This window comes from Cololabis saira, chromosome 6, assembly GCF_033807715.1.
Source record: "Cololabis saira isolate AMF1-May2022 chromosome 6, fColSai1.1, whole genome shotgun sequence".
Classification (NCBI taxonomy): Eukaryota; Metazoa; Chordata; class Actinopteri; order Beloniformes; family Belonidae; genus Cololabis; species Cololabis saira.
In genome coordinates, this window is record NC_084592.1 from 20,413,363 (window position 1) to 20,427,500 (window position 14,138).

The following is a 14,138-nucleotide window of genomic DNA, read 5'->3' on the forward strand; positions in this document are numbered from 1 at the left end:
TTGAGAGTAGGAAAAAAAAGAGAGGGGGGGCGGGCATCATGCAAAAATAACTGAAAGGGTTACTGTCAAGTTAAACTAACACTGTTTAGTGGATTGATGAGCACTTCCTCCGATGAGTTTCATGAATTTGATGTATTTGTAAACTGCAATGAAACACTACAACATTAATCTATGATGCATTATTTTGATTCAATATTTGGCTAATTATTTCTTAATTGAAAATATGTGTATCTGCACTATTATAATATCATATATAATCAATGTGTGTTTATAACATCTGTCCTTTAAGTGCCTCAAGTACACTAAATATCTTCTGCTTTTCAGACAGAAATATTATTAACCAATCAGTACACGGCACAATTTGAATCAAATAAGCAAAGGCCCATTTCTTTGGTGGGTGAACTCACCAGTGTGCATCTCTAATGAACAACCATGAATCTCTAAAGCTAACAAGACGGGTCATTACAGAAGGGCTACTGGGTCCAGCAATCTATTTCTGAGAAACATACAAGCACAGGCTTGTCTGCACCTAAGGAAATAGACCACTCTCTGCTCTACTCATTACAGGATTATGGTTCACTTCCATCCTGATCTTTAATAAGCAAAATGGGTTTGCTTTTCTTTCTTTTTTTTTTTTTTTCTTTCTTTCTTCCACCAAAGAAACCAATTGTTGAATCCTTCATGGAGTAACTTGGTGTGTTTCCCCAGGTGCTTGCCTGGCTGTTTATCAGAATAAGACCTCTCTTTATTGGCTCGGTGAGCCAGGGGTCGTTGTCAACGAGGAGGGGGCTGATTTGTTGGCCATCTTTGTCCCTCGGGGAGATATGGAGCGGTGCAGGTTAGGATCCACAAACCTTCCTTTGACCAGCTGAGCATAATGCTGTGACTCAGTGTGAACAGAATTTATTGCTATTTTGATTCAGAGATTTTTTTTTAATGCCGATATGTACATATATGCATACATTTGCATTGTGTTAGTATAGGGGTGTTGTGAAATATATCCAAGCCAAGCCACATGGCACCTACAGAAATACCCCTAAAACAATCAGTGAAAATAGAAAATTTAAAAAGTTTTTTTTCCTCCAAACACTTAAGGTTTACTATGATAATTTAAGCATAACAGAATGTGTTTTTGTTCCGCCATCATATCAGCATTTTTTGTATTTATTTTTTTTATTGTTGTGCCAAAGGAATCTGTGTGCCACCTGGGTCTAATCCAATCAATGTGAATGACAAGGAGAGAAAAAGCCTGAAAGTGAGCACCAGCTTAGGGACTTTACCTAATGCCCAGCACTGTCACTTCAATGATATGATCACAGCACACAAAATGACAACAAAATTACAGCCAGCAAGGATATGGGGACACTGTGTGCTACTCCAGTCAGGTGAAATTGCTTTTTCTGACTAGGAAATGGCTTGTCTCTTGTCGGATGGGTAAACATTTCCTTGTCAGGCCAGTAATAAGGAATGAGGCATGCTGGGCTGTACTAAGAGGGTAGAGCCAAGGTTATTTGGGATTCATGACAGGTAGTGGCTTATATTACAGGATCGCTGAAAATTTCATGGGAATGCATTTAAGATGGCCTTTAAGTTATTTATATGTTGTTTGCTACATGTCACACTGCAATTTCCATCAGTAAATCAAAGTGAAGGGTTTCCTTCATTCTTGTTGGTTCTTTGACTGTTTTAAGGGGAAAAAAACAAAAAACGATGAAATCATCATTTACCTCAAGTCTTTAATTAACTAGCATGACTAATCTGATTGCATGTGGTGGTGCCTTGTGCCATGTTAACATAACTATATCCCCCTGTGGTTTCCTGCCATCAGCGATCTGCTCTGTCAGAGGGAATCAAGGTGCTTTCTGACAGAAAAGACAGCTGGAGGCCTGCTAAGGGGCGGAGTGGACAGTTGTGGCTTTTAAACCCTTATTAGCCGTCCTCCCTGGACCTACAGAGACACGCATCTACGCAGAAGTGCACTCCTACACCTGCTCATTATTGATGTCCTTTAAAGCTCGCACAGTCAGACCAGACTCCAGCGTGATTCTTTACCACAAAGCTCACAGTAAATTAACCTCAGGACAGGTGATCAGGATGTCGAGTGGAAACGCAAGTGACAGGGAGCGTGTGCTATACCATACCAGAGGTGCACTAGAGGGACTCTTAACTCAGAATGTGAATTTATCGGATGTTTGTATCTGGCACTAAAAAAATGAAATAAAAAAATACGATTAAGTGAATAAAAAAATAACTTTTACTCTATTCTTAATTAATTCACACAGCCCGATTGCTCCTGCTCTGTAATGCCTTGATTATGCCTCACTGTGTTGGGTGAAACACATAGTGGCAGACTGGCAAAACACTTGCTGTTATGTCCCTGTTCCTTCTTGGGAAGTAGTAACAGGGGTGTAAGAGTGGTAGAACCAGGGCCGTGTGAGATGGTGAGCCAAAAAGGTGTAATACCGGTGATGTGAACTCTACACAAAAGAAGAAGTATCAGGCTGTCAGGTTTTATTAGAATTTCTGTCCAAATGAGAAAAAAAAATCCAAGAGTGTAGCAAAAAAAAAGGACAAAAAAGAAGTGGCAAGCATACGGAAGAGTATTAGGGCCAGGCGGGAGAAAAAATAAAAATAATATTTTAGAGGAGGAAGGTTTTTTTTCATTATGCACTTCGAGAAGTCGAAAAGTCGAGATTAATGTTGAAGTACAATTTCGAGAAAAAAGTCGAAATGTGGAGAAAAGTCAAAATTTTGTGAATAAATTCGAAATGTTGAGAAAAAAGTTGAAATGTTGAGAAAAAAGTCAAAATGTCGAGAAAAAAGTCGAAATGTCGAGAAAAAAGTCGAAATGTTGAGAAAAAAGTCAAAATGTCGAGGAAAAAGTCGAAATGTTGAGAAAGAAGTGGAAAAGTCGAAATTAATGTTGAACTACAATTTCGAGAAAAAAGTCGAAATGTCGGGAATATTGTTGAAGTATAATTTCGAGAAAGAAGTCGAAATGTTGAGAAAAAAGGCGAAATTTCGACTTTTCTCGAAATTGTATTTCAACATTAATCTCAACATTTCGTCTTTTTTCTCGAAATTGTATTTCAACATTAATCTCGACTTTTCGACTTTTTTCCCGACATTTCGTCTTTTTTCTCGAAGTGCACAATAAAAAAAAATCTTCCACTCTCAAATTTCTTTTTCTCTTGCCTGGCCCTAATACTCTTCCGTACAAGCAAGCTAAAGACATTGTGGGGGAAAAACACCAGATTTAGGACCACGGTAAGTGGAATCGCATAAATTAGCCGGACTGGCCGGACTTCTCACTACAAGCTTTGCCTCTTGACTTGGGGCAGGAGTCAGCCAACTGCCCCAGGAGCTGTCACCTGTTAAACCCAACGTGGTGTCACCCTCCCATAGTAGTGGAAACACTCAGCTTCCACTAAACATCACTGCTCTACGCAATCTACACAGTCCCACTCTTCATGGACCGCGGCCAGAAACAAGTCTGCACCTCTCTGGTTGCCTGATTCCTTCAGCGCACTGAATAAACACTAACATAAATTAAAGTTTCATACCCAGCTGTTCCAGAGGAGCGCATTGTGCTGGCCTCAGTTTCGCTGTAGCTGCTGCCATCTGCAGGGTCAGACTTCAGGCTGACCTCAGCAGGTGGTGTCTCCTCCAGGTTACGAGGAAAAGACAACAGGGTTCAGCGAGCAGTCACTGCCCCAACTTGAGTGATGTAGTTTGCATTACAGCAAGTTGTCTTGGCCTCCACCTCTTCGACAAACCTGCCCACAGTCTTATGGTGGCCTGTCACATGGGTTTTATCCCTTTTACAGTCAAGCTCTTTCATTTATTTTAACAAGGTGGTCTCACAATACACTGCCTCTTGCTGTCCTGTGATGTGCTCATGGATTTCATACTCAGTGTGGAGTTTGCAGCCATCCTCACTCCACTGTTACTCCTTTTGAGATCACCTTTCAAGGAGGAACAGAGCGAGCAGCAGTAAGAAATTTTAGGCCATTCCACCTCTGTGCATTTTACCACAGCACAGGAAGGTGGGACCAATTAATTTGTCACAGAAATACATGGAGCAAAATAAGGTGTGAGCTACTCCTGGTTGTGTTGACGTTTCTGGCTATTAACTTTGCTTTGCAAAGGAAGCCATACAGAACCAGAAGATCTGATTGCTGTTGGAGTGAAGTTTCATATTACATGATTTCAAGTTGGATTTATACCAAGCACACCAATATTGTATTTTTGCATTATTCCCAAAAAAATGACAACAGAAAGCCATGGCATCCAGAGACGCGCATCAAATTTTGTTACCATGCTGATGATGCACAGCTGTATTTATAACAGCTTTTTTTTCCCCATCCGTAATATCGGAAAGATTAGATTGCTTAAAAAAAACTCATCCATCTGTTTGTCACTTCTAGACTACATTATTGTAATATATTATTAGCAGGTTGCCAAAGTAATTCTCTGAACAGCCTCCAGCTGATCTGAAACGCAGCAGCTTGAATGCTGACAGGACTCAGCAAGAGCGAGCACGTCTCTCCTGTGTGATAGCCTCCCTCCATTTGCTCCCTGTAAAATATAGAATCAAATTCTGTTACTTGTGTATAAAGTCATAAATGGCCAAGCTCCAGATTATCTACACAACCTGATGGCGCCTTATGTTAGTAATAGAGCTCTCCATTCTCAGAGTGCATGTTTAATTGTAGTTCATAGAATATCTAAATGTAGATTTGGAGGATGCTCTCTGCTATCAGGCACCATGGAAGCAACTACCAGTTTGGATTAGGGAGGCTGACACCACCTCCACCTTGAAACCACACATAAAACGTTTCTGTTTAGTAAGGCCTAGTGTAAACTCTAGTGTGTAAGTGTCAGTAGTCATAGCTGCTGCTATAAGCGTACACTGCAGGGAGACACCAACATAATCCACCGAACGGTTTCTCCTCAGCCTTTATACTCTCCTCTTCTTCTCTTCTCTTCCTTCAGATCAAAGTTGTTGTATCTCATAAGCAAATCATTGCTCTATTGTTCTTGTAGATTGTGTGCTGCTCTGCCCGCACATTTCTCTGTTTGCAGGCCAGAGCTTCCAGAGCTACATGCTGAGCTGCAGTTCTCTCCTCTGATCATCCCGGTATTTACCTGCACCTGCCCATATAGATGCTTCTGTATGATCATGGTCAACATGCTGACCTGCAGGCCGAGCCTCTGACCACCTCAGTGTCTGCTGTCTACACTTGTTAATATACTCGTCCCAGTCTTGTGCACATAGAACTCTTAGTTCTCCACATAACAGATAATAACTACTAATATATTTTAACCTCTTAAGACATGGTGCAATTCTTTTTCTTGTTGCTTTGGACTCCTGCTAAAAAACAGAATTTTAGACAACAAAATGTGTGATGTCCACATATGTGTATGCCAGGTCTTAGGAGGGTAATATACATTTAATATAATAATTAATAATAATTCATAGTTCATAATTAATATACAGTATCCTGCAATTCCTCAGATGACCTCAAGGGGCTGGATCCAAACGGAAGCCAATCCATACTGACGGCAATGTTAAAACTTTACAGCAGAGATAACATATTTACAGCTTGGTACAAAACCAGTTTAGGTCTCCATAATTGGATTTCACGTGCATGACAACTAAACAGAGTCTGAATCTTTATGTTCTTTATCAGGTAGAATTATTTAAAGCCACAATGCTAGCTGCCACTTAACCTACTAAGTACTTTTGGCGAACCTGCCCTCTGAACTGTGAATAAAGACATTACAAGGCATAATATTTATCATTTTAAAGGTAACAGGGCGCTCTGGGTTGGACGGGGAAAGGCCCAGGGATAAAAACTAAGATGCAGCTACGTTTGTGGTTACTCTATGGAAATTCTATAATTCCTTTAGTATTTTCTTGACAGTAAAATTGTGTAGGTTATATTAAAATGAAAAGGGAAAAAGATACAATCTAGTTTGATAAAGATAATTGGATGTCAGTGGTTCAGTGGATTCACTGGTCAGTGATCAGTGAATATTTATTAAATTTAATCAATTTTTTCTATGTTAATATCTCATCTACAGTGTACATATACCTATGAGCTACACGTGGCAGGTCGGCCTCTTCACTCATTCCTCACCAAGTATCATTACTTTAGTTTCGGTTCAGGAAGTCCGTTAGGCACAAACATGCTGAAAGAAGACACAATTAAATGTTGTTATCTACCACCATGCTGGCTTGAAAAAGTTAAGTGATAACAAGAGATGTTTTGTACACGTAAACCTACATTCCATTGTGATATTCAAAGTTTAATGTTTGTTCGACCATGTACACTTTTTAAAGGTAGTTAAATAGAGTATTGTTGTAGCAGAAATTTAATAAAACTACCCAAAACCTGCCCCCCCCCCTTTTTTTCCTTTTTATATGATTTTTTATATTTATATATTTTATATGATTTATATATATATATATATGATTTATATATATATATATATATATATATATATATATATATATATATATATATATATATATATATATATATATATATATGTATATATATATATATATATATATATATATATATATATATATATATTGGTATATAGCCTGTAACATGCTGGAAGATTGTAAATTACATAAAGCATTCAACTAACCGGCAGTTATTAACTATCATGAATTATACATTCATGCTGCTAAAAGAGATTACATTAAATGTGATGTAAGGAAACAGTAAAACATTGTCTGATGGTGGCAATGTGAGAAAAACAAGCAGATTTTTGTAATCACAATAATTCTAATCTTTTTGTGTGTATTTTTTTAATAAATGTAAAGAAATTGTCATTTCGATTCCTGCAATTGGAGCACATTTCTCCATTCTATTCTACTGTGTGACAGATCATTATTATATTTAATGTTAGCTAAAAAAAAGTTTACAATTAATTATATCCAATTTTTTTAATCATTACATTGCAGGACACTTACAGGAAAGAAACTGACACAGTCCTCCGGAAATCTCTACGCTAGAATTAATCATGCATTGTTGCTGTCCTGCTCAAAACCTCGGATAATGTGAATAGTGAAGATGCTGTGAAAATCATGCATGCGTGAGAGTTGTTTAATGCCAGTTCGAAGACAAAATAGCACTTGTGAAATGTTGCACTCCTCTGGGGAACAAAATCCCTGAGAGCGATGCCTTCAACTGCTTCACACTCTCTGATGTGCAATATTTGCCTTAACAAATTGCGAGGATATAATATCAGGAAACACAAAGTCAGTGAACGGGCTAATGTCCCACCAAAAACTTCTTTTATCACCTGCTTCTGATCTCTTATCAACTGTTTGGTTTCTTGCTGGTCTCGTTAAATTTTAAAGCGCCTCTGTGACCCGGGGAGTGCAGTTGGGGTTTGTGACCATTTTGTTATTTCTGCTGCCATGCACTGTCAGACGTCTGCAAGTGAAGAACATGGCCACTGTCCCCCAGTAAGCCCACGGCATGAAAAATTCAGGCTAACTCTACTTTTCTGATGAAAAGCACACTGAAATGAAACTGACTTATGCCAAATGAATATGATTGGATCGCTGTGATTTTTTTGAGGCTTGATGTTTGCGACTTTGAAATTATTTATTAAACATCAGTTCCATTTTAAGAGTGGCCATTCCTTGAAGTGTGCACTTACTCCTTCGAGGATCCTCTGAGGTTTCCTGAGCACCATCAGCTCAAATCTAAACAATAGAAGACAGTGACTTAAGCTCAGGTTTTTTTTTTCTGTTGTTTTTCTTTATGAGTGTGCAACAAATTAGACGAGAAACATTAATTACCCAGTTGAAGCTGTTCTGTCAATTTATTTTTCAATCAATAGGTACACTTGATCATAAATGTCTAATTTGGTATCTAAGTATCTCAATTACGAGACGGTGACAATCTGGAGGTCAACCTCAAGCGGAAATCCTCTTAAAATAACCCACAAACATCGCGCAGGCTGCTTAAGAAAAAGCAAAATTCTCAGTTTAAAGAGAGAATATTTTGGGAGGAGAATAGGAGCAGATAGGCGACAGTCGTGTTACAGGAATAATCTTCATTAAAATCACAGGCAACAACACCAGGCCAACACGCAGCTCATTGGGAATGCAGTGTGAAAAGAGAGGCCCACAGATTATCACTCTGTGTAACTCATGTTTAATTTATCTAGGAGCAATATTGTCAGGAGCCCTTCCTTTCCAAAAGAGCTAGAACGCTGATAAAAGCCGGAGTAAGACAGAGGGAAACCCAAAAATAACACAAGTAAAATGTCGCAAAATGCAGCGAGCACACTTGAGGTTGAAAGCAGTGGAGGGATCCTTCAATGTGTTTAGCGCAGGTTCACAGTCGTTTAATATAGCTGCTTTGGGATTGTTAATATTTCAAAAGGGGGCTTCTCAATGGGGTTGACAATAAAGTGTTCAAACATCAACCAGACATGATACGTGGCACTTAACCTTTGTGCTGATTTTAAACTAGACCACAAAAAACGATAGTCTGCTTTCTGGATCCCTTTATTTGTGAAATAAAGGCCGAAAGGAAAATTGTCTTACATTCAGCTATACAAAGTAAACCTAAACCAATTTCTGTGTTCTCTATGGTGTGTGTGTGTTTTTTTTTCATCCTCCTCCTCCTCCCCATGGCTGAGTGAAATGGAATTGCCTCTCACATTCAAAGACAGCTCTAGGAAGGTGATAATAGAGCTACTCCCTGCTGTCTGCAGGCAGGAAATAGGAAAGTGGCATATGGGGCCAGGAACCAAATAGAGAGGAAATGTGACCAGGCAAGGGAAGGAACTAAAGGAAAGGTTAATGATCAGTTCTGAATTCTACAGGGAGGAGAACCATGTTCCAAGTTGGGAGGAAAAATAAATGTGTCTTGATTTGTGCCTCCACCACTCACATCCCGGCTGCTGCGAGCAAAACACGAGGAATCCAGTTCGTTGTCTTCACAAACTTTGCCTTGGGTGAGGCTCATGAAGAAATACATAAGTGACCAGTTTTCTAATTGGCTTTGAAATTTCTGAATGTTCCATGCTGCAGAAACAAAATAATAGCAAGCAATTGTGCGATCATTAGTTACAGGAGCATCCAATAAGGAAGGATGCCCAGAGCCTCATCAATGTGTTCCAACATGTGGACGCCACAGTCCTGCGTCCCACTGTTGCCGTTGTAGCAGCTCAAAATGTCCAGCTTATGTCCCTAAAAAGCTTTAAGGAAATGATCCTCTCTTTAAATGCGCAAGAAACCGAACTGCAATGAAACTGAATTAGACATCAACAACAATTATTATATGAGACATAAACCAGAAAAATAACACGTAAAATCATTGAAAAATATAAATAATTGTTGCCATTATGATTGAATGCATCAAAAATTAATATTTTTAGGTATTATAGGGTGAGGTGTCAGGCGCATTTACAAAATAAAAAGGGGGGGGGGGGGGTTGCTTTCAAAATGTTACCCCTATACTACACTTTGACTGAAAGAGCTCGAGCCCTTTCACCACAAGGCCGCACTGCAAGATAAGTAACATCTGTGGGGGAGTGACGAATCAAATTTGAAGCAATTTGCACTTGATTTGTGCTTCTACAAAGCCTTGTTTTTGAGTTGTCTGTTTAATTATCCGAGAGAATGGGTGACACCAGGAAAAGAGTTGAAAAATGAAGGGAATTAAGAGGAACGCTGTCTAAAATGGTAGCATCAATAGGCAACTGTCATGCATAATGCGGAAATATTGCTGACACAGTTGCACAGACACACAACATGTCAAATTATGAAGAAATACATAACTGGATCAGCACATATAAGCAGATCAGACAAGTCTTGGCATGCACAAAATGCTGTAAACACCAGATTCTACTATCCTGCTGGCACAGACTCTCGTATAAACAGCTGGACACTGGAGACAAAGCAGCATCACACAGGCCAGGCTTTTCAAGATCTGACAGCTACATCTTTTGAAGCTGACAAGATAACACTTAAATGCAAAGGTGACATGACAGTGTCGTCAGAGCCAGATGGATCAATACTCAGCTTGGCTTGTCAGGATCTGAGCAGTGGTTCTGCAGCCATGTTTTTTTTTTAGGCTGCTGATTTGACGATAGGCTATCACTGTCTGCCACCATGTCTGCTCAGTTATCAATGAACAGATTTTGTTTCTTATGTTGCTGCTAAGAAATTGATTCATTCAATTTTACAAAACAGCTAAGATTCCAGAGCACACCCACAGTCTTTTGAATATTAGTGTGGCTTTAACCTCCTTCAACCTAGAGGCTCAGGTACTTGGTCTGGGTAAATGTGAAGATTCACAGGTGAGACTGTAAGGTACTGTTTTGCTCTGATACCGTTCATCACAAAGTTTTTAAAAAGGCATTCATAACTTTTTTCTTGGTGCTTTAAAGGATATATTTCAGTATCTGAAGTGACTGCCAAGCCAAAAGTTCTGAGACAGCACAATCATGTCACTTAGCTTACCAAGATTTGAGAGGTGCTGTGACATCACAGACACAGATCAGAATTGATATATATCCAGCCTCCCCATCTGTATCTCCATCCAGCTATGTGCTTTTCTCAAAGCTCAAGCGCCAAACGTTGGGAAAGAAAATAGAATAGAATAAGCTTTATTGGCCAAGTATGAACATGCCAGACAGGGAATTTGTTTTCGTTTTTTTTTCGCTCACTGAACCCAGATTTACTGTAAATAGTTACAAACAGTTAAAAACTCCCCTTTAAGAGGGAAGAAACCTTGAGCAGGGCCTGGCTGAACAAATGTGGTGGAAAAGGTTGCTTTTGTACTGTCTCTGTGGTATTTTGACCAAAATGTGTCAAACTTTTCATTAAGTTCTCAAGAGATTATGTCGCATTATGAAACAAGGTAATAATATGTCTACTTTAAGTTGAGCCTTGCAGCTGTGGAGCTGTTCCCGACTCAATTAAAGGATGTTTTTACTGGTATTAAAGAATAACCTAAAGCTTTAGTGGTTAATTCAATATCTTGAGCATTCGAAATGATTTGCATATTGCAATCAGAGTGGGAACTTGTACAGCCGCATAAATATCTAAGTGATTTCCCAATGCTTAACTAACTGGTACGCATAGTTGTGAAAGTAAAATGATCAATGATCCGTCAGCACGCGGTTGCAGTCAAAAGGCGCTCGAAGTAGTACACTTTTCCAAACCGTCCCCTAGCGATACAGCCAAGAAGTCCCGTACAGTAGATCAGCAAGCAAAACTCGGCAAGTTGCCTTGGTGACCATCCAGGCAGCGCCGACTGGCACTATTTCTATATTTCTCTCCCCCTTCTCCCATCTACATCTACACACGTAAATAAAAAATCAAATCTATGTTTCAAATATTCAGGAGTCCCTTTTTCCTCTCGTAGAGGTAAGGAGCTTTGTTGAATAATGCAGCCAGACTGGGATCTCCCAGAGCAGGTCTCTACAGGCATCACTGAGTAGGCCTGATCCCACTTGAGAAGCATCTATCACGGTGACATCATCATTCACACAAGGAGATATGATATGACAGTAGTACACTACTCTACTACTGGAGCCAACTCCGAAAGCGGGCAGTGGTGTTATTCATTTAAAACAGTCTACTGGCCATCTGTTGATGCTAAAATCACTGTCCGGCTGCCATTTCAAAATCAAACACCATCAGTATGCCTTTATTCCTTTCTCCTGGATGCAAACATGCTTTTGAGGGAAACGAGACTGGTTGCTCGCGAGACACTCATTTGTTCTCCTTGTGTGGTTGTGGTGGGAGTGTAAATGTAAAAACCACAGGGACAAGCATCAACGGAATAAGAAAACAACATCTACATGCAGCAGCAGCAGGTCTCTACCTTGCAGATTAGGGCACTGGGAGCACTTTGCAGGCTGATGTCACAGGTATGATGGGGGAGAATTGTGCTCACTATCCCCAAGTTGCATAAAGGTGTGAACAAAATATGCAGGCAATTTGTTTTGTGCAGCATTAGAGGCAGAAAAGGAAAAAAAAAAACAAAGCAGGAGTCGTATTTGGTTCATGTAGATCTGTCTCGAGATTTGCTTTGGACGTCTGTTTACTAGGTGTAATTCAGGCATTTTCTTTTTCTGAATTTCCGTTTTATCAGTGGCTTTGAGGTGCAACAGAACACGTATGTTCCAGATCAAATGGTTATTTTAACTGAAACGCGAGTGCCATCGAGTCGACGACTAAGCAGCAGACGCAGCATCGAAAAAGAAACCGATCCAACCAGCTCCATCAAATCACAAGGACAAAGAGAGATTGTGAGCATTGGCACAGGAATTACCAATCTTGGGGGAATTGGCAAGACCAACAGCAAGCAAGTGTATTACATATGGCGTGCCATTTTCACAGCTTCCACAAAGAGAATACAAAAAGTGTTATATCGCACTACCTAGGAGGAATAAACACGCGGGATATGGCGAATATGGGACACAAAGGCTGGAGGTAACAGGTGCTCATACACGTCTGATCTGAGAGAGCAGCGAGATGATAAACGGTGTGGTCTGAGCAGAGCAAAGGCAGTAAACGAATCCATCTTCCCACTAATTCTATGAGGTGTCAGTCAGGAAACTGGCCTGCCAGGATGACTTTCAGCTCTGATCAAGCCAGATGGTTTCTTAACACCGAATACATGAATTTATTTGTATGTTTCATCTCCGAGAAGGTTAATATTCTTCCACACAGCTTACAAAAGGTGATCAGCATGAAAATAAGTGCTATGATCTGCTATAATGTCCACGAGGTGCTTTGTGAGTCTCTTCCCTTCTGCGAACACGGACGAATATCTTTGCGGCGTTGGTATCTGTTATACATATATATGACAAAGTGTGAGGACGAGGCCTCTGTCGTTACAAACGTACACCGCTCACACCTCAAGTGGTATTATCTTCAACCCACTACACCCTATTATTATCATTAGATGGATCAATGCACTTTCCCTCTGGTGTGAACCGCTATCAGTTAAGCAGCTATCTTTCAATTATTGTATATTGCGAAAATACCTGCTAATGAATCGCGAAACTACTGTGTTATGGTGTGATTGTTCCTGGGCAATAAGTGGTTACTGTACACTAAAGGATCCTATTTCAATTAGATCTGTGTGGTGTTTTTTTTGTCTTTTTTGTTTTTTTTTGTTCAATCATTAAGAGCATTTGGTGTAAGGAGGTCCACCTTACACTTAACCGAAGGTGTTTCTGCAGTTGTTGTTAGCCAGCAGCATTGTGGCCCCAATGCAAAGCCACTACAGCATGTAAGAGGACTCCGAAGACAACACAAGAGTACCCACTGTGATTTTCACTGGGGATTTTGATATTCACACCTGTGCTAGGTGTTGTTTGGGAGCCTGATAAGCATGTGTGAAACCAGAGGGGTGGTTCGAATGTGGACCTCATTTGAGGGGAAAGATCTTTTCCTCATAAATGTATCGAGGACAGAGCCGTTGTCTTGTATTTTTCTTGTGTAACAATAAGAAGGGACAAAGCTAATCAAGCACGGTGTATCTTAGATACCAGCCATGTGTCTAATTGAGGCTGCACGGGGCCATATGGCTGAGTGCGAAAAATAGAATGCCCAATAACTATACGAGGACTTGAGCGGCGAATGGAAAAATAAATGCTTTCAAACTTCCTCGCCAGTTCGATAGTGACCACAAAGCTCGCGAGCAAAGGGGTTTTTTCCCAAAGCCCATAGAAGAACATCAAGCCCACCAAAATGTTTATAAGGTGCAATAATCTAGCACATATGAAGAAATCACAGACCTCACCGTTACAGGATAAGAGGCTGAGACACAAAGCAAGCATGGGAGCTGCTCCTCCTTTCTCCACACTGGTGATGTTCAGTGGCAGCCTGTTACTGGAGGTGTTAATTGGCAAATTCAGTACAAGTCAAGAGCATGTTCCCTGTCGTCCTCGCCCAGCAAGGCTAGGTCATTAAACCGAGAATGGATTCTTTCATGCTGCCTTAACCCTCGAATTGCAAGTTGCAATTCTGCAAACATCAATGCTCTAAACCTCCCCAGTGCATTAAGATGGAAAAAAGAAATAAATATATATATATATATATAGATAGATAGATATAGATATATATCTATATAGATATATAC